This window comes from Felis catus, chromosome B1, assembly GCF_018350175.1.
Source record: "Felis catus isolate Fca126 chromosome B1, F.catus_Fca126_mat1.0, whole genome shotgun sequence".
Classification (NCBI taxonomy): Eukaryota; Metazoa; Chordata; class Mammalia; order Carnivora; family Felidae; genus Felis; species Felis catus.
The window spans coordinates 74,927,791-74,950,767 of NC_058371.1; the positions used below are offsets into that span (position 1 = coordinate 74,927,791).

General features: G+C 34.8%; 1 protein-coding gene and 1 pseudogene across 4 annotated transcripts in view; one reads left to right on the forward strand and one right to left on the reverse strand.

The window, feature by feature from the left end:
* FBXW7 (F-box and WD repeat domain containing 7) overlaps positions 1 to 22,977 on the forward strand; it is a 228,094-nt gene that overhangs the window by 56,670 nt on the left and 148,447 nt on the right. For 2 of the 4 annotated variants that reach the window (XM_045055772.1, XM_045055773.1), the window contains exon 2: positions 15,025 to 15,072. The exons of the other annotated variants lie outside the window; for them this stretch is intronic. The gene's annotated coding sequence lies outside the window, so the exon portion shown is untranslated. The remainder of the gene's footprint in view (positions 1 to 15,024; positions 15,073 to 22,977) is intronic. 4 annotated transcript variants of the gene reach the window in all.
* Positions 6,741 to 7,924, reverse strand: LOC101096885 (annotated as a pseudogene).

A 22,977-nucleotide genomic window follows, 5' to 3' on the forward strand; every position in this document is an offset into this window, starting at 1 on the left:
AATAGACAAAAGGATAGAAGTCACCAGAATAATTGAAAATATTTAAATTCATATCTACTTTCTTCATAGTTTTTTGGAATATAATTTTTATTACAAGTTTATTTAATATTTCAATCAGATGTATAAGTGACACATGATAGTTCCTTTTTATATACATAACAAAATCATATGTAGTTGAGTGTGCCATATTGTAAAGTGGATCTTTTTAAGATATCACATGACCATCACATGACTTAGTAAATAGTTTATTAAAAGTGAACCTATTTGGATGGGTGTTAGTGATACTGCCTTATGGAAGGCATCTATATTAAGATAACATTTATTTATGTAGCCGTGTTTATTAGAAAAATGATCTTCTTTCTAACTTTGCTCAGAAATCATATGTCATGGACTACTGTGGGTCTATGGAGTTTCCACTGATAACATAATATGTCTTAGTCTAGATCTCATCTACCTTAAGGAAAAGACTTAAAGGAAGAGATGATAAGTCTCAAGTGCCTATACAAATTTCTCTTTTGTAAATAATTTGTTTATACTTGGAAGTTTGATTACATAATTTGGGTTATTTGCTGTGATATATGCTTATACGCAGTGCCTTTTAAAAAGAGGTAGGCAAGACATGAATGTTAATTGAATATTTTCCACGTGGAAGTAATTGAAGATAGAAGGTGTAGGAGTGGAGACTCAGAACTCTTTCAGTATAGGAATGTCCAGCCAAGTTTTGTGTTTTTCTGGCCATATTTTCAAGTATTTACATTTAGAAAACTTTCCAGTCACCTAATAGGGTTATTCAATTGGAAAGTTTGGAATATGCTATAAATTTTCTTAAAAACATACATTTATGCCAAGGTTATGTATATTAGTATATGTTATTTCTTTTCTTAGTGCTAGATAGTTTGTTAGAATCAGGTTTGGCACCAGAGAAAATGTATGTTTCTAGATTTTACTCATTTGTAAAAATTATTCTTAAAGACAAAATAGAAGACAGGGGTCTTGACCTTCAAAACTCTTGTAATATGGCCATTAAAGATGAATTATTTTTTTTTAATGTTTATTTATTTTTGAGAGAGAGATTGTGAACAGGAGAGGGGCAGAGAGAGAGGGAGACAGTCCAGTTCGGAGGCTTCAGGCTCCAAACTGTCAGCACAGAGCCTGATGTGGGCTCGAACTCAGAAACTGTGAGATCATGACCCTAGTTGGTTGCTTTAACCGACTGAGCCACACAGGTGCCCCAAAGATGAATTAAATGATAAGTTTAAAAGATCTTTGTTACAATTCTTTCAATTATGAATACAACTATATAATTGTTTACTACTTATCAAAATTATCCATTGTGGTCATATTTAATATTTATATTTAAAGGAAGGCCAAACATTACTTTTAGTTAGTTCCTAGTTTAAAAGGTATTATTTTGACAAATTTTGTTAAAAGCATTAGAAATACATATATACACAACACATCTATATATGTTTGTATATATTTCAGTCGTTATGAACTTACATTTTCTGTCATTGTGAACTTAACATTAAAGAAAATATATACTTATGACCTAGTATCATTTGATTTTTCTCACCTTTACTGTTAATAGTTTCTTCAATTTTAAAAGAAATTTGTGTGGTCTTTTATACCCGATTTAAATAGGAAATTTAGATACTTGACTGTTCAACCAAAGTATTTGTCCATCAGGGTATATATTACAGTCTATTTTGTTTGTATTGCCTTGTTCTTGATTTTGTAAGGTCTTGCTTTTTATGTAAACTTCTCTAGTGTTTGGTGGTATGGTTTAGTAGGGTCTGGCCTGTGTGTAGGGAGAGTCATGCACCCGTAGGATACAGATAAACACTATTTGTCCGAGCATCAATTTTACTTAAAGAGTTAGAGAGTAGAAACATTAAGCTAACTACACTTATTGTGATAAGCACTACATAATGTATAGAATTGTTGGATCGCTATGTTGTACAATTGAAGCTAATATGACATTGTATTTTAGCTATACTTAAATGATAAAAATTTTTAAAAAATGGCTATTCTGAATCCTGAAAAAGAAAAAGAACGTTAAGCAATTTAACTGTTAGGTAATTAGAAGATTATATAATAAGATGACTTCACAAATAATATAGGATTGAATGCAAAATGTGTGTTGTTTTTCAAAAGTTTTTATTTATTTATTTTGAGAGGGAGAGAGAGAGAGAGGGAGGGGCAAAGAAAGAGAGAGAGAGAGAGAGAGAGAGAGAGAGAGAGAGAGAAGAAGAGACAGAATTCCAAGCAGGCTCTGCACTGTCAGCACAGAGCCTGACATGGGATTTGAACTCATAAACTGTGAGATCATGACCTCAGCTGAAACCAAGAGCTAGACGCTCAACCGGCTGAGCCACCCAAGTACTCCAAATGTGTGTTAATTTTTAACTTAAGTAAGACAAGCATTTTGTCTTTCATGTAGGCTCTTTAAAAGTTTGTACTCTGCATTGTCACATGTTAGGTGGAACTGAGGATAGGGTGGGTAGGATGAGAGAGTTATATGTTTATTACTTTTACCTATGGTAGCATTTTGCTAGGGGCACTAAACTGGAATGTTGTGACAAGTATTATTTTAAGGTATTTTACCCTTGACTTTCTTGGTGTCTAGGATACCTTCCTAGGAAATTAATTTGACAGAATCTGCTTATCAGGTACAAGGCCTATTTATGGGTTAGGAGTTTTTTTATGTTTTTAAAGTTTATTCATTCATTATTTCTGAGAGAGTTGGAGAGAGTGAGTGAGCGTACACAACTGGGGGAGAAGCAGAGAGAGAGAAGGAGACACAGAATCCAAAGCAGGCTCCAGGCTCTGAGCTGTCAGCACAGAGCCTTCCCTGCACAGGGCTCAACACAGAGCTCTAATCTGGAACCTTTGAGTTCACAACCATGTCTGAAGCTCAACTGGTTGAGCCACTCACCCGCCCCCTGTGGGTTTGTAGTTTAAAACTTAAAGCCTTCCTAGTCCTGAGGTATATCATCAGGACAACTTTGTCTTCTTTTCTCCACATCTTTAGAATTTTGATCTTAGGTCTTGGTTTCAGTCTTTTTGGTATTTTTGTTGTCATTATTGTTTAATTTTGTAAACTGTGTTTACATTTTCTTTCTGTCCATTTAATTGGGCTTTGTATTTTTCTTTGTATGAATCTTGTGTCCCAAGGAACTTTGCATCTGAGCATTTAATAATTGAATTAGCTGTTGTGAGTGGATTCATTAAAAAAAATTTTTTTTTAATGTTTTTATTTATTTTTGAGAGGCAGAAAGAGACAGAGTACGAGCAGGGTAGGGGCAGAGAGAGAGGGAGACAGAGAATCCAAAACAGACTCCAGGCTCCAAGCTGTCAGCACAGAGCCCAATGTGGGACTCAAACTCATGAACCATGAGATCATGACCAGAGCCGAAGTTGGATGCTTAATTGACTGTTCCTGAGTGGATTTATTTTAAATGAACAACGTGCCATGAGTAATATTGTATTGCAGCTGACTTCCTTTTCTGTGTGTGCAGTGTTATAAGACTTTTTCAAAATTTTATCCATAAAACTAATGCAATTCCAATCAAAACAACAATTTATTTTTTCCGTTTGAAAAATGGGGGAAACTTGACAACTTGATTCTCAAATATATGAAGTATATGAATCAGAGTATCCAGTAGAAGTTTTAAAAATAAAAACCTGACAAGTGTTTTATGGTATTGCTTGCTATACTGTAAAGCTGTAGTAATTAAGGGGTGTCTGGGTGGTTCAGTTGGTTAAGTGTCTGACTTCGGCTCAGGTCATGATCTCATGGTTCATGAGTTCTAGCCCCGCGTGGGGCTCTGTGCTGACAGCTCAGAGCCTGGAGCCTGCTAAGGATTCTGTGTCTCCCTCCCTTTCTGCCCCTCCCCTGCTTGCACTCTGTCTCTCTCTCAGAAATAAATAAACATTAAAAAAAAAAAAAAAGCTGTAGTAATTAAAAACATTGATAGTGATGATGCAGGAAGAGTCCAGAAAGAGTCCAAATAAATGAAAAATGAGGAGAGTGTATAGACACACAAAGCACAATGTTATTTTTTTAACATATCAAAATGTAAAGAACCATATATTTGAAAAGGAAAACAGATTTGCCTCCATTAAAATGGAATAGACTTCTCTAAGAAAAAATATAAGAGGGCCCGATTAGTAGAAAATATTTGCAATTTGTAGCAAAGTTTTAACAAACATAACAGAGCTTCTAAAATTAACAAAATTTATTCTCAGTTTTTTTTTTTAATTTTTTTTTTTCAACGTTTATTTATTTTTGGGACAGAGAGAGACAGAGCATGAACGGGGGAGGGGCAGAGAGAGAGGGAGACACAGAATCAGAAACAGGCTGCAGGCTCTGAGCCATCAGCCCAGAGCCTGACGCGGGGCTCGAACTCACGGACCGCGAGATCGTGACCTGGCTGAAGTCGGACGCCCAACCGACTGCGCCACCCAGGCGCCCCTATTCTCAGTTTTTAAGAGTCTCTTATGGTTTGGCTCTTTCCCTCTCTAACTTTTCTCCCCCCCCCCCATGGTCTTCTGTTAAGTTTCTCAGGGAGGGAGGGGAAAGTGGGTGATGGGCATTGAGGAGGGTAACTGTTGGGATGAGCACTGGGTGTTGTATGGAAACCAATTATTTGACAATAAATTTCATATTAAAAAAGTAAAATTAACAAAGCTTAGAAAAATGAATTGTGAATAAGGAATAATAATTCTAAGAATATGCATGATTTTATAAAAGTATGCATAAAGATATATATATCTACATATGTATCTATATATGCTTATATATCTTTACATATATATATATATATATATGTATGTAAGTGTTAATTATAGCATCATTTGTAGTAGCAAAATGTTGGAAGCAATCTGAATGCCCACTAGTAGAGAAATGACTACATAAACTGTAGTACATCATCCATATTTTGAATATTAATAGATTGACCAAAAAAGATTAAAATCTAAATGTCATGAAATAGCAAAATGTCCAAGACATATTATTAATATATAAAAAGAATCCTATAGTCTGATCTCATTTACTTAGTAGAACTATATTATTTATGGTAATCTTGAAACCATTCCAAAATACAGACAAGACATTTAAATTAACCTATTAATATTATTAGGAACCATAAATTTAACATTAAGAGAATATAGACAAATACAGCCACTAAGGCAAACCATAAGAGACTCTTAAATACAGAGAACAAACTGAGGGTTGCTGGAGGGGAGGTGGATGGGGGGATGGGTTAAATGGGTAATGGGAATTAAGGAGGGCACTTTTTCGGATTAGCCCTGGGTGTTATATGTAAGAGATGAATCACTTGGTTCTACTCCTGAAGCCACCGCTACACTGTATGTTAACTAAATTGAATTTAAATAAATTAAAAAATATATATAAAAAAATAAAAAAGTCTTTTACTATCAGTTGAATGGAAATATCAATAAGAATCTATGATTATACACATATATAGTCCCCTCTTCCTTCTAGTAGAAGGGCTTATAAGCATCAGCAATTGCAGTAGCAATAACTACACTCAGCACTGATAAGATCGTCTCTAAATATTGTTCCTACTGAAAGGATCCAAGGCTTCCGTGAAAAATTGCAGATCCTAGTTCTTGGGCAGAGAAAACAGCCAGAAAATAAGAAAGTGCTCAAAAGCTATTGTATCACATCAGCAGAACCCCCAAACCCCAGCTCCAAAGGAGTTCCTACTGGCCATATCTGGAACTATCTAAGCCTTAGTGAGAGAATTATTGTAGTTAATTGTAAAACCTTAATTTGAAAAAATAATTTAGAAGTCCAGAGTGATAAGAGGGATAAAGGAAAAGGGAAGCCTTATTTAGAGAAGAGAGAAGTTAATACATTTTGAAGCGATGTTAGACCTAGAATATTATCATAGTGAAAACTCCAGTGAAACACTTTAGACCAGAACCATCAGTGAATGCCAAAACCTTGGAGGAAAGACTGCTGGAAACAGGGTATACACATAATACCAAATTATTATCCCACACATCACTTACTATTACAAAGGAGAAAATGTGCCTTTGCAAATAGAAAGATCTGTAAGTTGCCACTTGAACCAAGTGGTTCTTGTTGTGATGTACCATGGAATACTTACCACCTTTGGAGTCTTCTCACCTAATATGTTTATTCTGTATCCAGTCAGGTCCCCATATTCCATGAGTTAAAATCTTTTATTAGTTCTAGGAGCTTTTTTGTAACCTTTGTCTACATTTTCTATGTAGATTGTCATGCATGCAAATAAAGACCATTTTTTAAAAATGAAAAATTTTTTATTTTTTTATTTATTTTTCATTTTTTTAAAATGAATTTTTGAGAGGGGTGGGGGGGAGAGAAACAGGTGGGGAAGGGGCACAGAGAAAGGGAGACACAGAATGTGAAGCAGGCTCCAGGCTCTGAGCTGTCAGCACAGAGCCCGATGCTGTGCTCGAACCCACGAACTGTGAGATGATGACCTGAGCTGAAGTTGGATGGTTAACCGACTGAGCCACCCAGGCACTCCAATACCATTTTTCATTTATTCATTTCCAATTTGTATGCCTTTTTTCTTATTTTTTCCTAACTGTTCTTGCCAGGGCTTCCAGTAATGATGCTGAATCGAATAAATGTCTTTGCCTTGTTCCTGGTCTTTTATTAGTTGTTTATTGTTAAATATAGAATTAGCTGTAAGTTTATTTAGACAGCCTTTAGTAGTTTAAGAAAATTCCTGCTTTGCTTTATTTTTTTTTTCTTTCCTTATTGGTGAGAAATGGATGCTGGATTTTGTCTAGTGCTTCATCATTAGCTGTGTGGTTTTTCTTGCTTCATTAACACGATCTCTTTCCTTGTTTGATTTTCAAATATTGGACCAGCTTTGTATTCTTGCTGTATACTCTACTTGCTTATGAGCTGTTACTCATTTTTATGTTGCTGGGTTGAGTTTGCTTATTTATGTTTTTTTGAAAGAGAACTGTTCATTACTTTTATATACAGAAAATTCAATAGCGTCTATTAGCCCAGTTCGGTGGCTAATTCTTTAGCCTTTGCCTTTTCCAACTTGGGAATGCAAGCCACTAACTTTGGACCCAGGATGTTGCCTTCCCAGTGATGGCACATCTCATCATGTCTGTCATTGTAATTGGTCCTGATAGTTTCTACCAGCTTGGCCAGAGGTCCTTTGTTTTCTGAGTTAACCTGTGTGAGAGTGACAATGGTGCAGATCTTCCTGTGGACCAACCTGGCCTCCCCCTTGATGATGCAGTAGGGAACCCCCAGCTTATGTCACATGGCAGGCAGGAATACAACCAGCCAATGAGATCCACATCATGTGCAATTACTACCAGCTGAACCTTCTTGTTTTCTACCAGGATGGTGACAGTATTAACTCCAGTTTGAATAACAGGCAGCCTTTTAGTGGGGACATCCCCTTTGCTGGTGGCTTTTTTCAAGGTTTGGGCCAATAATCTCTGCTGCTTCTCTCACTTTGTCTCTGGTCTGTGTTTGTGGGCCAGCTTAAGCATTTGAGTAGCTGTTTGGCAGTCCAAGACCTGGGTGAACTGGTTAATTGCAGGAGGCACTTTTAGACGTTTATAGAAAATAGCCATTTGCTGCTGCAGCTGGATGTAGCAGGGCCATTTGATAAAGTGGCTGAGGTTCCTTTTGGGCTGGATGTCCTGTCCAGTGCCAAAGTTCTTGGGTATTTTCTCAAACAGGGGATTGACTACCTTCTTGGCCTCTTGCTTCTTTATAACAGCAGGGACTGGGACCACCTTCTTCCCTTTAGTCTTCTTTCCTTTCAGCATCTTGGATGGCTGGAGGAGAGAGATGAGTTTGCTTATTTTGTTGAAGAATTTTGTATATGTTCATGAAGGATGTTGTTTCTGCTGTTTTCTTACAGTGTCTTTGTCTTGCTTTGGTACTTTGAGTTGGGAGTAAATTCTACTTCTTTTGGAGTAAATTGTATTTAATTGACATTACTTCTACATATTTTGTAGCATTTGTTATGAAACTTCAAAGCATGTATTTTAGTTTTTGGAAAATTTTTAACTACAAATTTGTTTTCTTTAATATATACCAGAAAATTCAGGTTATCTGCTTTTTCTTGAATGAGTTTTGGCAGTTTTTCTCTTTTGGGATGAAATGATACATTTCATTTTAGTTCCTGAATTTGTAGGCATTAATTTGTATTACCTAATTATTATAAGTATTCTGTAATTATTTTAATGTCTAAAGTCTATAGTGAAGATCCCTGCTTTCAGTCCTCTTGGTAATTTATATTATCTTTCTCTTTTTTTTCCCCTTGGTTAGTCTAGGTAGAGGTTTATTAATTTTATTGAGCTTTTTAAAGAACTAGCTTTTGTATCCATTTATTTTTCTCTATTTTACTGTTTTCAATTCCATTGAAATCCATTGATTTCTGCTCTTGAGTATTATCTTTGTGCTGTTTGCTTTGAGTTTATCTTACTCTTCTTCTTTGCCCAGTTTCTTAAGGTGGAATCTTTTCAATTTAAAACTTTTCTTCTTCTTCTTCTTCTTCTTCTCCTTCTTCTTCTTCTTCTTCTTCTTTTTAAGTTTATTTATTTTTGAGAGAGATGGAGTGAGCATGCCAGTGGGGGAGGGGCAGAGAGCGAGGAAGAGAGAGGATCTCAAGCAGGTGCTGCACTGTCATCACAGAACCCTATGTTAGGCTCAAACTCACCAACCATGAGTTCATCACCTGAGCTGAAATCAGGAGTTGGGTGCTCACCCAACTGAGCCACCCTGGTGCCCCTCTTTTTCATTTCTCATATAGGCATTTAATGCCATTAATTTCCATCTAAACACTATGTTGATTGCATCATACTAATTTTGATATGTTGTATTTATTTTCATTTTCTAATTTCCTTTGAGCCTTCTTTGATCCATTGGTTATTTAGATATGTAGTTGAATTCTTATTTTAGGGATTTTTTTGGGAGGTATTTTTCTTTTACTTATTAATAGCTTAGTTCCATTACATAACCTATTTTGTATTTTTTTAGTTGTTTTAATTCTTTAAACTTTGTTAAGGCTTGTTTTATTTTGGTGAATGTTTCATTGTACACTTGGAAGGAATGTGTATGCCTCTGTGGGTCGTTGGAATAATTTGTTTTGAATGGAAAGGGAAAATGTTTTAACTTTTTAATAAGATTAGACCTTAAATCCTAATTCCTTGAAGCCAGTGGTAATAGAAAAGGATATTGGTGGGGGGCACATGGGTGGCTCAGTTGGCTAAGCGACAGACTTTTGATTTCGGCTCAGGTCATGATCTCACTGTTCGTGGGATGGAGCCCCACGTTAGGATCTGCCCTGGCAGTTCAGAGCCTGTTTGGGATTCTCTCTTTCCCTCTCTTTCTGTCTCCCCACCCCCACTCATGCTGGCTTGTGCATACTCGCTCGCTCTCAAAATAAATAAATTAGAAACTTAAAAAAAAGAAAGAAAGAAAAGGATCTTGGGGATCTTGGGATTCACAATACTTGGTTTTAGATAGGCTGCCTTTTGCTATTTATATTATTTCAGATAAATTCTTTTGGGCTTTTGTTTTCTCTAGTTGTTAAATAGTATTGATACATTTGATTTTGTGAAATTCTTCTTTTCTTTAAAATTGTACGCATCAAGTTTTATAGTACCAGGTTTAAGGTTAATAGGTTTATTCTTTACTCTTTTTTTTTCACTTATTGTATCATTCTTTTCCTCATTTTTAAAAACTTAGTCTGAATAGTGTAGTTTTAGGGATTATATGAGATGTTAGGACCCAGTAAAGTTTCAATGTATTGTAGAATCTGCCAGTTGCAGATATCAAGGTAGCAGTTCATCTTTCTAGATAAAGGCCATGTTTCTGGAAAGGGTTTAGAATTCTCACAGTGGTTGTATATGTCACTGCAATAAAATGATCAGTTGGGACTTGTGTTGACTTAAGGAGCGTGAAAATGATGGTGAAAGATATATAAGGCACAAGCTTCGAAAGAAGTACATTGTAAAAATTGGCAATTTATAAGAACTTATGAGGAGTTTAGAAATACTTGTAAGGTTTGTGGGAATGTTGAAGAATATGGTGGGGGCTTAACTTTATAAAAGAGTATTTGTGTAGCGAAAAGGATTATATATAAAATGTAGATGATTTACAACAAAACTTGTATTTTGTAGTGTTGTAGCATCTGGGACAAGTCAGATATTTTAAAGATACCATGAATTTACTTTTTAAATTTGTAAATAGTGTCTACGGTAATCAGAATGTTGAGGGATTCTGGGGCGCCTGGGTGGCTCAGTCGGTTGAGTGTCCAACTTCGGCTCAGGTCATGATCTTGCAGTCCGTGAGTTTGAGCCCCATGTCAGGTTCTGTGCTGATAGCTTGGAGCCTGGAGCCTGCTTCCGATTATGTGTCTCCTTCTCTCTCTGCACCTCCCCTGCTCATACTCTGTCTCTGTCTCTCTCAAAAATAAAATAAACATTAAAAAAAAAAAGAATGTTGAGGGATTCCTTTCAAACTCTTTGAAGTATTGTTTAAGCATTTCTTTGCAGTTTTGAAGCAATCAGGCAAGATGCTTCAGAGGATAAATACTGAGTGCTGTGTCTTCTTTGTTCAGGAAATAGAAATGCAACATGAGATTTTTAAAGTGCAAATTTACATCTTTTGCAGAAAATGTGATGGGGTGAAGGTTTTTGAAAACATTTGAAGGTTGTACTGGGATTCACTTCTGTATAAGGTGGAGATACACTGTTGATTTGTACTGGGTTGATTTGTGAAATATTGTAATTAGGCTAAATTGAATAGGTGATGGGTAATTTGAGAAATGATGTTTGTTCCAGGTTATTCAAGATCTGATCTTTCTAACTACTTACAACTTTTGACTAGCTGAGATCCTGCTTTTTTTATATTCATCACCAGTCTACCTCTTGCTTTTCCACCTACAAAATTAAAATAGAAAACAACAAAAAATAACAGTATATAGGGAATAATAAATAATATAGGGAAATATATTATTAGCATAACATATATAAATAAGTATATTTAAAGATGCAAGATTTTCAAATACAAATATTTGCATGGTTATAGTTCATGAACAATCTTTATTTGTTGCTAGGTGAACGGTATGTAGTCACTGAATTCATTCATTCTGCGTCTCTTTTGTTTTAGGGGAAGACTGTTCTACTTACATCCTTATTGTCCTCTTTGGGGTCTTTAGTATTACTGGAAATTATAGTTAGGTAATTTTTTTTTAATAAACCCATGTCTAGTTCTGCAGGCTCTTTAGATGTTGGATGGGATCTGTTGGTTCTCAGCTTCAGAATTAATAACTCTGTGATCCTGATCCTTTTCCTAGTATATGTCTTGTTTGCTGAGATGTGTGACCTCTGGAGAGGTCTTCCTTATATTCAGTAAGTTGATCTTTCTCTTTTAGGAAGATAAGGCAAACTTCTCTTAAGGGAGGTTCCCCCCCCCCCCCCTTTTAGTTCTAAGATGTCTCTCAAATTAACAGATTTATTCATATCAAAATTTCCCAAAGTGGGAATGGTAAGTCTTACTCTTGATGAGTAACCTGGTGAATACCATTTAGAAAGAGAAGTACCCTGGACGCCTGGGCTCCTCGATCGGTTAAGTGTCTGACTTGTCTTCGGCTCATGTCACCATCTCACAGTTCATGAGTTTGAGCCCTGTATCAGGCTCTGCATGACAGTGTGGAGACTGCTTGGGATTCTCTCTCTCTGCACTGCCCCACTTCTCTCAAAATAAATTTTTTCAGTTTAATAAACTGAAAAAAAATTACAAAAAATAAAAAAAGAAAGATAAATACCTGAATTAGAAGAAGCAGGTATCTGGCTTGGGGGTGGAACAAATGGTTAAACTGATTAAAAAATCAGTTTTGTGAAAGGGTTACTTGTGCACCTTATGTCTGAGAACTGTACCTGAGTGGTCAGCTACCTACTAGTAGAACGCTGATGACAATTTTTGGCTGATTGGAGTTTTGGAGGAGTCTACCAGGCCAGACAAAGTAGAAAAGTAGATTAATACTTCTATATTGATAAACTTTTGCAAAGTGAACACATCTTTGTAGTTGTAACCTAGATCAAGATAGTTACTTCTCTAAAGCTTCCCTGTGTTCTGTCCCAATCAAATAACCCCTTTATCCCAAAGTTAACTCTATTCTGACTTTGTGGTCAGAGATTAGTTTGGCTTGTTTTTTGAATTTAATAAATTACACACACACACACACACACACACACACGCTCACACACTCCCACCTGACATTATGTTTGTGATATGTATCCTGTTTTGTTTTTAGTTTTCTTTTTTTCCACTGAGGTTTAGGATTACACGAACATGTAATGCTATACTTTATTTCACCCCTTTCCTAGTGGACGTTGGATTATATGGAGTTTTGGGCTCTTTAGATAATGCTGCTGTGATAAACTTTGTATATAGCTCCTTGTGCACATATGTACACATTTCTATTGATTGCATACTTAAGAATGGTATTACTTAGTCATTGGGTATGGATATGTTCACCTTTGGTAGGTACTTCCAAATAGTTTTCCATACCGGTTATACTAATTTACATTCCTACATGCAGTGTATGAGAATGCCAGTGGCTGTACTTTCTCACTTGCACTTGGCATTGTCTGGTTTTTAAATAAATACTACACATTTCGGTTGATAATAGTATCTTATTATGTTGCCTGTATTTTCCTAATAGTAATATTGAGTACCTTTTCAATATGATTATTGGGTTTTGAAATTATTTTCTTGTGAAGTTTTGTTTGGTCTTCAGCCTATCTTAAAAATTGGGTTGTCTTGTTTTTGATGATTTGAAGTTGTTTTTTAAAAAAAAATATTTTGGGGGCACCTGGGTGGCTCAGTTGGTTAAGTGTCTGACTGTGGCTCAGGTCATGATCTCATGGTTCATGAGTTTGAGCCCCGTGTTGGGCTCTGTGCTGACAGCTCAGAGTCTGGAGGCTGCTTCGGATTCTGTGCGTCTCTCTCTCTGCCCCACCCCATTCATGCTCTGTCTCTCTCTCTCTCCCAAAAATAAATAAATATTAAAAAAAATTTTCATACCTGAGTCCTTTGTTGGGCATGTGCATTATGAATATTTCCTCCTGCTCTGTAGCTTGCATTTTAACTTTTTAAAGAATACTACTTTTAAATTGTAATGAAGCCCCATTTGTTGTGTTGATCTTTGTGTCTTGTGTAGGAAATCTTTGCCTATTTCAAAGTCATGACAATATTTTTCTCTCATAAAACCTTTATTACTTAAAAAAAATTTTTTTTTCAATGTTTATTTCTGAGAGAGAGAGAGCGAGCACGTGTGTGCACAAGCGAGTGCAGGGGAGGGGCAGAGAGAAAGGGGGACATAGAATCCGAACCAGTCTCCAGGCTTCAAGCTGTCAGCACAGAGCCTGATGTGGGGCTTGAACTCACAAACTGCAAGATCATGACCTGAGCCGAAGTCGGACTCTTAACCGACTGAGCCACCCAGGCTTCCCAAAAGCTTAATTGTTTTAAAATTTATTGTTTAGGTCTCTGATATACTTTCTCTCCTTCCTTTTTTTATGGCCTATGGATGGATGTAATGAATTTGATGGATTTTGATTTTAACAGTGGTAGTGATAGAAAATCTATTGGTATGCCTTACTCATAAGAAAACATTTTTATTTTATTTTGTATGTGGTATTTTAAGTTCTGGTATGGTAACATTTTCTGTTAGTAAGATACATGATTTTGTATTCTGGTAATTCTTTAAAAGGGATTTAAAAACATTTTTTCCTGACTCTAAAAGAGGCAGTCTAGTTTTGTGAATTGTATTCTGTCTTGTTTTGTTTTTGAAGAGTACAGTGCCTTAAAGACATTGGGTTGTTCAGTCAAAGGCAGCTGTTATATTTAAGCAGGCGATTTAATTTCTATAAGACTTTTTTTTTTAATCTATAAAGCTAATTTAAGAAAAGTGTGTATAAGTTTTTTCAAGTTGTGAGCAATGTGCCTGGCAAGCAATAAAATCTCTATAGCTAGTGCTTTATTCTTGAATTTTGAACTTTGTTTTGAAGATTATTATTAAAAATTTTTTTAATGTTTATTTTTGAGAGAGAAATAGAGAGAGAGCGCATGCATGAGTGGGGGAGGGACAGAGAGAGAGGGATACACAGAATCTGAAACAGGCTCCAGGCTCTGCACTGTCAGCCCAATGTGGGGCTCGAACTCACAAACTGTGAGATCATGACCTGAGCTGAAGTCAGACGCTTAAGCGACTGAGCCACCCGGGCACCCCTGTTTTGAAGATTATTTTGACATGAGACCTGATTGAAAGGGTGTATACCATGCTTGCTATAAAATGATTGATAACGAACTTTTGTAAATAGTAAAAGTAATCTGCCTGCTTATACATTCATTTCCTTTTATTGTAGATAAAATATTTTAATTTTTTTCTGTCAATGTAAGGTTGAATTTAAAATGCTTCCTTATGTTAATGAAAAAAAATAGAGTGAATACTTTGTAAAGACTTTTCCACCTCCCTGTCTGTACTTTAACTCTGTAGTTAGGTTGTCTAGGTGCTGCTTACAAGGTGGTAACTACAGATACCAGAAGTGTAGTGTATGATATTGTCTGTTGATGGTCAGGAAGAATTTAACAGTGCTTCTCTAAGACCTTGTTACTTTGCTCTTGTCTTGGTTGGTAATTTTTGAAATCTAATTTGTTATAGAGCTCATTCTTTGTAGTCTAGTAAACTCTACCAATATCTTGATAATTCATTAGCTTTTCCATATATTATACATAAAATTCAAATTCTAACATTAGGAAAAATTGTTTTATATTTATCATGTGCCAAAGTTTCAGCATGTGATGTGTTTAAGTGTTGTAAAAAAACAAGTGGGATTCTTGGCTAGATTTTACAGAGTAGGGGTAACTTCTGAAGTTCAAAAGTTCTTTCTTCTCCTCTTCCTCCTCCTCTTCTTCCTCCTCTTCATTTTGTTATTATTATTATTATTATTTAGGGAATCTCAACCAGCAGAGGGATTTTTAACAGGCTACCTAAGTATTTGGTAAGTACATACTTTCAGTGTTAAATATTTTGCATGTTACTTAAGTTTGCATGTATGTTACCTTAGTGATGTTTACAATAGTCAGTGTAAATAACAAATATAATTTATATTTCTTATAATTTTTACTTGGTACTAGAATTTCTTTATAGATTTATTCTGATTCCTTCTGATTTATTCTATACACTGTATCCAGAAAATTCTTTTAGTGTGCAATCTGAGTATTAAAAGAGTTCGATGGCAGAGCTGTCTTAGTGGGCAAGAATGCTAGTACTTCGGTGAAGGAAACACAATTTTCCTCATGTGAGATGTTTGTAGCAGTTTTCTATTAGCTGGTGACAGTAATACAGATTTCTTCTTTAGCCATCCATTACTTGACTCCTCCTTACATTAGGTCCTGTTTACCATAGTAGGTCAATATGAAGACAAATACTCTGGTAAGGCCCTAAGCTATTTTCTCTTTGGGGTCTCTAATTTCATTGTAATAACATTTTAATATTAAGAATTTCATAAACTTAGGCTTTGGTTAATAGTGATAGATTTAAAAATTATTAAATATACTTCAGCAATGTGAGGCATTGGATTATCAAGTGTCATAATATAGTTTTTTAATTGTTTTGATGTAGTCTGTGAAATATTACTAAGGATGAATAAATTTGATTAGCTGATCGAAGTTTCCTAGATATATGAAGAGATATTTAATAATAAACACTGATTTTTCTTATTATGATTATTAATGTGTTTGAAACAATATGTATTTAACCAAATGTGTTTCTAAAATTCTATAATCATAGTTGATGCTTAAATATTGAACAATTACACTATTCTGCTTACTGTATATTTATAATAAATGTACATTTTTAGGAGCAAATGATGTTATAAAAATCTCAAATTTTTACTATTATAAAATGTGGTAACTGATTCCTGAAGATATATTAGGTAGAACAAATCAACATAATGTGTTTTCTTCCCCACTGATGCATATATTTGAGTTAGTTTGAGGGAGGCAATCATGTTTGCATTGTATATGCTTATGATATGTATTTCATTTCTGCAAATTTATTTTTAGTAACTATTGGAATACATTTACATATCAAGAAATTCATCCATAAGTGTACAATTTGGTGGTTTTTAGCATATTCAGAGGTGTTTAACTGACACTACTATCTAATTTTAGGATACTTCAACCCCACCTTGTATCCGTTAGCAGTCATTCCCTAATTCCCTTTAAACACCCTGCCTGCCTCCCCTACCCCACAGCCCCCTTCTCCAAGCAACCACTAAATATTTTCAGTTTCTATAGATTTGCCTATTGTGGACATTTCATATAAAAGAAAGCATATTCTATTTGTCTTTTTGTGTCTGGCTGTTTTCGCTTAGCATAATGTTTTCAAGGTTCACCCATGTTGTAGCATGTGCCATTCATTTTTATGGGAAAAACCATTCCATTATATACCATAATTTTTGTATCCATTCATCAGTTGATGGATTGTATCTAACTTTGACTATTAGGAATGCTTCTGCAATGAACATTCTGGTATAAGTTTTTGTGTGGATGTATATTTTTATTTCTTTTGGATATGCGCTTAATAAGGGTAGAATTGCAAGATGTGATAACTGTCTAAGTCCGAGGAACTGTCAAAATGGCTGTGCTATTTTATAATCGCACCAACAGGATATGAGGATTCCAACTTCTCTACATCTTTATAGACGCTTGTTACTTTTAGTCATTTTTTGTTTTAGCTATCCAAGTGAGCGCGAAGTGGTATTTCATTGTGGTATTGATTTTCATTTCTATAAAACTGATGATGAGCATTATTTCATGTGCCTATTGACCATTTACATATGTTCTTTGGAGAAGTGTGTGTTCAAATCTTTTGCTCATTTTTTAATTGGATTGTCTTTTGTTAAATTGTAAGCATTCTTTATATATTCTGAAAACTATTCCCTTATGAGATATAGGATTTGCAAATACTTTCACCCATTCCGTGGATTGTCTTTTCACTTTATTTCTGGTGTCTTTTGAAGCACAGAAGTTCTTAATTTTGATGATGTTCAGTTCATCTGTTTTTTCTTTTGTTGCTTGTGCTTTTGGTGTCATATTGCAAATTTATCTTTAAATAAATATTCATTTATAGTTTAGATCTGTGACAAGGTTTTAATTACCACAGGACTATAAAGCATTGGCATTTTTTGTGTTTGACAGCCAAAGCCCAAAGGAAGCAATTATCTTTATATTTGTGCTTCAATTCCTTAGTTAATTGTTTTAAGGAAAATGCTATGTTTTGATCCCATGGGTTACCATGAAAATGTTAGCTGTGTGTGATATATCCATTGATAATAGTCTTGTGAATTCATGTTTAGTTTTTTTGGATTGTATGATACCTTAGTTTATCATGGCACTTAAGGTATATTTGATGTCATACCTTAATAAACTATGGACTTTTAGGCTAACACTATTATCAGAATTCTTTTTATCTTTTCCAGGAGGAGAAAATAAATTTTGAGAATCTTACTGATTTTAGTCTTGTGCAGGATATTTGTAGGCACTAATTTTTTGATATATTTGTAAACTTACATATGGAATATGTATACTTTTCCTTCAAGTTTAATAGGTATGTATCTTCTTGATTTTTATGGGACAATTTTAGTTCCTTATTTTTTATCATGTGGCTTTTATCAGTTGAAGGCATATTTCAGAATGAATTGTTCTATAATGTTTTCTAATGTTGGTTTTAGAGAAATGGCATATAACAATGGAATATCACCACTCACTAGTGTTGGCTTTCCGCGTAAGGGCAAGGGATTATAATATAGTGTGATTAATGTATTTTTATTAGGGAAATTTACTTTTGTTTGTATCATTCATATTATCTAACACTGTGTTAACTTCAAATAATGAAATTTTATAGAGCCAAAATTATTGATATTTTTTTTAGTTGATTTTAAATCGTGGTGTCCACTGGTTAAGCATCCACTTAAGTGTCAATTGGTAGGTAACATTGTTCTTCACTGTGATATTTTTATAGTTTGTTTTATACCACCCATGGACATTTTGCATTGGAAAAGGAAATAAAAGGTGAAACATGTCATTTTTGATGGTATTACATTTTCAGTTATAATAAAAAAAGATTTAATTGAGAGTTACTTCCTTCTATGGTATATGTCAAATGTGGCAGTTAAGAGAGAGTTTAACCTATTTATGGCTGAATTAAGGCAAAATGGCTTTTGTGCACTATACTTTCTTTCTCTTGTTCTGTATGCTTACTAACAATAATTAAGTGTATATTAATTCTGAGTTATTTATATTTGAAATGGGGGTTTTAATATTAATAGAGACACTTTTTTTCTTACAAGAGTAAGAGGAGTTGCCCTTTAGTTAAACCACTAATTTCTTACTGAAGTCAATCAGAGTTGCTTTATATTCTAGGTAGCAGATTCTCAGCTCATGTCCTAGAGTTTGCTATTCTACTGATGTGCTTCATAATACACCTTGGAGATATTGGTCAGGGTTGTGTGGATAGAATAATTAAACTATTCTTTGTCAGAACGGTCTTTCACTACTTAATCTTACTGAGGAAAGCTCAAATGGACTTGGATTATTCTAAATGTCACATTATTTTTGTACAAGTGTCTGAAAACCATTACACAATAGTATTGACTCCCTTTTCTCCCAGTACAATTTCTGTAGCAACATCATGCAAGGAAGTTTTCCTAAAAGCTTTTTCCTTCAGAACTCACCCCGCCCCCCACCGTTTTTAAGGAAAAGGTTGATCCAGAGTAGCCCACTTTTAATCTAGTAGTCATCTCAGTTTTATTCTTATTAATACTTAAGGTTTCCATACTTCTGATCTTTCTTCAGAAATTTCCAGTCTATTAATTGAAATAATTACAACTGTTCATTTCTTTGGTTTTGTTCCCTGTTCATGGACTTCCTAGATTTGGTAGAGTTCTATCTGATTACGGTCTTTAGAAGTTCATAATATAAATTGACACTTTTCCTCCTAGCTTAGCCTCAGTGCTTCCTGGTGATCCTTATCTCATTTTGATCTTCTTCTATTTCATTCTCAATATTAGTTATTTGGAACCTTTCCACTGTCCTCAAATGACCAGTCCTATTTCTATTTTTCTCATTCTTTTTTCATTTCATATTTTATACTTTATTTCCTCTATCTTCACTCAAAGAACAAAATGTTTTTATTTTTTCAAAGGATAATATCTATATTCTTAATCTTATCCCTTCTTCCTTTCACTTGAACCTTGCTGTTTTCTGTTATTCTCATTTTCCATGCTGGGTTCTCCATCTTATCACACTTAATCTTGAAAAATGCCTTTTACTTTTACTCTTTCCCTATCCTTCCCTTTTTCACTGAGCTTGTTTGATTTGTGGTCCAGTTTCTTAATTCTTACTCGGCTACCTTCTGCAGTTTGACTATTGTTTCTACTGGCATTCTGCTTCCTCAAGTGAAAGTAAACTTTTCTTACTTAACCAGATAGATAGTTAAGCTCATGTTAAAATGCTTTACAACATCCTTAAGGTAAGACTGAGTTCCAGTTGCTAAATCTGTGTGTTTTCATTTCTCATCCTGTCCTACCTTTTTTTTTTTTTTTATAACATTTGGTATTTTACTTCTTCTTAACATTTACTTCTCCCTTGTATTCCATAATAACTGTGCTTTATGGTTTTTCTGTGATTTCTCCAGCTACATGTTCTTTTTGTTACTGCTTTTTTCTTTCATATACCTCTGAAGTATAAACTGCATTGAAGCTTTGCTCCTTGCTCCTTCTCATTATGTATCATTTCTAGGAGATGGTCTCTGTTTTTATTATGTAAGTTATCACAAATTTGTGATGAGTCACAAATGCCACATTTTCCTTCATTGTCTGTTTGACTTCAATTATTATGTCCTTAGCACCCCTAAATTATTATTTCTCAAGCTGAAAAATTTGCCTTGAACATGCTTGATATATTGTTGGAATTTACTAAATGCTTATTGAATCAGTGAATGAACTCTTTATCCAAGTGCCCCAATCTGTTCGGTTTGTTCTTTTTTTGTATATAATGATTTTAACCATTCACCTATTTTCATGTTACAAACCCTATAATATCTTTGACCAATTCTTGTCTACCCTTGTTAGCATTAATTATTATATTTTGGTTCTAAGCTTAACTAATGAGGTGGATGATGTTCTCATTTGCAGATGGTAGAAATAGGGATCACAGAGATTGTGATGTACTTATGATTTCATGGATAGTGGTGGAGTTGAAAATTAAGATTATGTTTCTGATTACATGTTTCCTGGTTTTCACAGAAAACATTGTTTCTAATGATAAAAGCAGTATGATAGATAATAATTACTCTTAATGTACTATGTGAGTTAAGAGAATAAAGACTGGAAGATGGTGGGAGTACTTTAAATTCTTATGTGATGGGATGAAGGTCGTAATTCAGAGGGAGGAATGAAAATCAAGGATGTGAGAAGTTTTTCACTCAACATTAATAGAATTTTGAGATTCTGACATCTGGTAATGATGCAGTGATGCCAGTGAAGTAGTTGTTGAGTGAACCATCCTTCAGATAACAATTATAAAATTATAAAATCTGGATAAAATATTAAACTTCATCTTTGTGAAAGCTGCAAAAAATGACTTTAAATGAAGCAGAAGCCAGATTAAAGGTTACTCTTTAAAGCCTGCAACTGCAAGAGTGCCTGGGTTCAGTCGGTTAAGCGGCCAACTTCGGCTCAGGTCATGATCTCGCGGTCCATGAGTTCGAGCCCCGCGTTGGGCTGTGTGCTGACAGCTCAGAGCCTGGAGCCTGCTTCAGATCCTGTGTCTCCCTCTCTCTGACCCTCCCCTGTTCATGCTGTGTCTCTCCCTGTCTCAAAAATAAACGTTAAAAAAAAATTAAAAAAAAAAAAAAAGCCTGCAACTGCAATGTGTAAGAATTATATGTTTGTAACTTTCTTGGCTTTGGATGCATCCCAGCCTCCTGTAGTTCCAGTAGCATGGGACAGAAGTTAGGGCTAGCCAAGCAGCTGGGAATATACTGAGAGAAATTCTAGAAGCAAAAGAACCATTGAAGAGGTAAACAAAAACTAATGGAATTTTTCACCAGCCCACCAGCATTGCAAGCAATTCTAAAGAAAGTTCATTGAGTCTGAATGGAAATGGCATCAGGTTGCAAGTGCCATTTACAGTAAGGAATCAACATTAAAAAAAAGTGAATATGTGGGTAATAATAAAAACTATAAACTTTTTTTAATAAAAAAATTACCGATGATTAAAGCAAAAACTATGATTGTATTGTTTAAAATGTATATATGAAAATAGTAGCACAAAGTTGGAGTATTTCTGGCTTAATTTGTATTTCTCTGATATCAATATTGAGCATCTTTTCATGTATTGTTGGCCATTTGAATATCTTCTTTGGGGTGAAGTATCTAATCTCAAGATTTTGAGAATTGACTTATACACAATATTTAATAAACATGTCATAATAAGACATTATGATAAATTGACATTAATACTTAGTATTCTGGCTTATAAACCTTCTACTTAGGTTATCTTTTAGTTTCTTTCAGTAATGTATGGCAGTTTTTTTTAAGGTGATAAGAAATATTAAACTCTATGCTTAGTAGGTAATAATTCCTCATTTTCCCCTCTCTTAGGCCCTGGTAATATGTACTTCCTGCTGTATAAATTTTCCTATTCTAGATATTTCATGTAAGCGGAACCATCCAGTAATATTTGTTCTTTTTGTGTCTGACTCCCCCCCGCCCCCCCAAGAGAGAGACAGTGCAGACATGCTAGCGGGGAAGAAGGGCAGAAGGAAAGGGAGAGAATCCCAAGTAGGCTCCATGCTCAGCACACAGTGTCGTGGGCCTTGATTCCACAATTCTGGGAATTTCCTGAGCTGAAATCAAGAGTTGGTTGCTCAGCCAACTGAGCCACCCATGCGCCTAGAGTTTGTGTCTGGCTTTTTTCACTTGTCACGTTTTCAAAGTTTATCTATGTTGTAGCATGCATCAGAATTTCATTCCTTTTTATGGCTGGATAATATTCCACACTTTGTTTATTTCTTCATCTGCTTGTGGATACTTGGGTTTCCCCCCTTTTGGCTATTGTGAATAATGCTGCAATGAACATTGGTGTACACGTATCCGAGTCCGCTTTTCCATTCTCTTGGGTGTATACCTAGAAGTGGAATTGCTGGGCTATGTGGGAGAATTCTATGTTCAGCTTTTTGAGAAACTGCCAAACTGTTTTCCACAGTGGCCTCGCCATTGTATATTACTAACACCAGTTTACAGGGGTTTCAGATTCTCTGTATCCTCACCAATGCTTGTTATTTCCTATTTGTAGTACCTTTTGGGGGTAGATTTCCTAGGATTTTCTGCATAAACAATCATATATGAACAGAGACAGTTTTACCTCTTTTTTGATCTTTTTGTTTTTCTTTCTCTTACCTTTTTATATTGGATTTCTAATTATGAGGATAAATAATGAGAACAAGCATTCTTGCCATGTTCCCAAACTTAGGGACACTATATTTGACATTTCATATTAAATCTGTTATTAGTTATAGGACTTTCATAGATACCCTTTATCTGGTTGAGGAAGTTCTTCACTGGTTCAGTGGTTTTGTCTGTCTTTTTGTTAATGGTATTTGATTTTGATCATTTAGTATTTTTCTTTCCAACTATTCCTGTGAATTACGGTGATTATTTTTTCATGTTAACTCTATATTCTTAGATAAACTTCACTTTGTTAGGATGTATTATTGTTTTTATAATCACTGGATTTGATTTGCTAAAATTTTGTCAAAGCTTAATGTGCCCTCTTTTCCTCTGTTTTGTATAATACTGACATATGTTTGTATGCCAGACATATAATTTATATAAAAC